At 38.5% G+C, this 2,582-nt stretch overlaps 1 protein-coding gene across 6 annotated transcripts in view; it reads left to right on the top strand.

The window, feature by feature from the left end:
• LOC109481825 (soluble guanylate cyclase 88E-like) overlaps window positions 1–2,582 on the top strand; it is a 72,612-nt gene that overhangs the window by 33,770 nt on the left and 36,260 nt on the right. The gene's annotated exons all lie outside the window — the stretch shown is intronic.

Raw genomic sequence — 2,582 nt, 5'->3', positions numbered from 1 at the left:
ATATATATATATATATATATATATATATATATATATATATATATATATATATATATATATATATATATATATATATATATATATTTGCTTATTTTGCGGCTGCTTTGTACGACTTACAGTATGGTCAGAATTATAGATTTACAGAAAACATTTTTTGGGTAAGCGGACGAAACTTCATGCGCGCGCGAATGTCATCCATATAATCAAATCAACATGACCTAAACAAGAAAGAGTCTGGGAGCAAGAGTACTGACCAGCATATGGCCTGGGCACTTCAATAGGCCAGTAGCCACTCAAAATAATTAGTCAAGCACCGTTGAAGAAAGCAACGGATGTGTTCTGTCTTCAATAGCGCCCTTTCTTAAACGTTTATTGTCTATTATTATATTAATAGCAACTATCCATAACCCTGCCTATGCAGTTGTATGCCTGAGTAGGATAGGGTTAGGATCAAGCATAATTCGAGACGTATCCAAAAATGTACATTTGCCCCATGCATGGTCGTGGATAAAGCATTGTTTTGGATACCAAAAAATCCAAGCACTCCAAGTGTCCTCCAAAAGCAATGGCCCATATAACACCTGGCATGTGTGCGGCAGGTTACGACTTAAATAGGTGGCCAGTTATCATTCGGGAAACCAATGTTTTATTGATTTTTTCTTAACCTTGTTTGATGTTAGCAACCTCAAAGAGACCCCTGGTACATCCGAAAGTAATTTCATTAGCTTACACTCAATAAAACGGAGTAGGATTTTCGTCTTACCTTGCTTACGTATACTTCTTGATGTCTATCAGACACCTTACTAAGGCCTAGGGAAAGATGTTGTGTTTCCTGTTTCCCGACCGACCCTAGAAAAACCTGCCAATCCTTTCCTTGTTTTGAGTGGACTCCTACGGGGGACATAATATTTTCTAGCTCCATGATCTGACACATGAATGATGAAACATTGTACAGTCCGTTTTCCAACATTGACATTCTATATATATATATGTGTCCTCATGCAAGTTTTACTGTATTGTATAAGTTGGACCAAACGATGGAACACTAGAGATTGCCAAAGTGTAATAAAAAAGAAAAAAAAAAGAAAAAGATAATCCCAATTTACCGACCCTAATTTATTTCAAGACTGAAACAGGACACAGAATATTCGGACTGTTGTACTGCTTCTTGGCGCTACATATACTGTACCGATTTAGCTGGTGCTTTGAACCGGAACTAAGGAGGATACAAACATAACCACGCTTAAAATTGGGGTTGTGTTCTCGCCCAAAAAAGCGCCACCTACATCGGTTACGCATATCGGCGAGAAACAGAACTCCAGTCAGAAGCTATGAGAAAGGTGCCCGATAGACATTGAACCGTAAACAAGGTATTGTGCAGAAGAAAACCCCAACTGGTACAGATTTAGTCTAGAATAGCAGTCGTTTGAAACTTAACCATTGTTCTCATTGCTCCCATTATAAAGTACAGCTGTCTACCAAAGTTGAGAAACCTTCCCTTTAACCCAGTGAGACGTTAATTGAACTGAATTACTTTCTGGAACTACTCCAAATTCTGTGGTGAAATTCCTGTTCACGTCATATAAGGTCATGTTGATTTGATCATATGGATGACATCCCTGCGCGCATACTTTGTGTGTTCAACCTTCATGGCCGCATAGCAAATATATGTCCTATACGGCAAAAAAATACTGCAAAACGATATTAATATCGCAGAATGCCAAAACTAATTGGAAACAACAAAAAAATGTAAAGAAATAAAATTGTTCTCTTTTAGTATGTTTGCCTTAAAATACTTGATTTCATAAAGAAGGCAGCTTCTTTCCCCAAAACTTTTTTTTCTCCGCACGCTCGCATCAATTTTGAGGTTCCCAGAGGATGTCATCAAATCAACATGTCCATTTATAGTAGATGTTCATATTCATGTTGAAAACCACATGGTCATCATACATGTAACGTTATATAAGCATCCATGTTAAGATAAGATTTCTATGCATCTATCTGAAAACATTCGTGTATACACACAGCTAAGCATTTTTAGTGGTTTCACGTGACTATAGGTTGGTCTATGGGCGGTCATTACTAAATCTACGTAATCCCATCTGTTATAAGGGAAGGGGGATGGTTTATGTTTGAGCACGATCTTATTCCCCAGGAGCAGCCGTTAAACCTTCTGTTTGGATAAGGCCACACTGATGCTCGCGCGCATTGATTTTCGCCTATTCTAAAAAAAAGTTATGCTGACTACAAGTATGCAAAAACACACACACACACACACACACACACACACACACACACACACACACACACACACACACACACACACACACACACACATACACACACACACACACACACACACAAACACACACACACGCATACACACACATAAACTCGCTCACTCATTCACTCAGCGGTTTAAAATCATCTTTATTGTATTCAAGATGAACGATAAAGGGTTAATGGCCCGCCCAGAGGTGTATATGGTGAGAATCCCTGATCATGTGCGATAACCACCGAATAAACCACGTAGTGAGCGTAGCGAACCAGGTATATTATCTCACCATAGATAAGAATAAGTC

This window comes from Branchiostoma belcheri, unplaced genomic scaffold (assembly GCF_001625305.1).
Source record: "Branchiostoma belcheri isolate BF01 breed outbred unplaced genomic scaffold, Haploidv18h27 scaffold58, whole genome shotgun sequence".
NCBI classification, from domain to species: Eukaryota; Metazoa; Chordata; class Leptocardii; order Amphioxiformes; family Branchiostomatidae; genus Branchiostoma; species Branchiostoma belcheri.
This window is presented reverse-complemented; position numbering and strand designations above follow the sequence as displayed.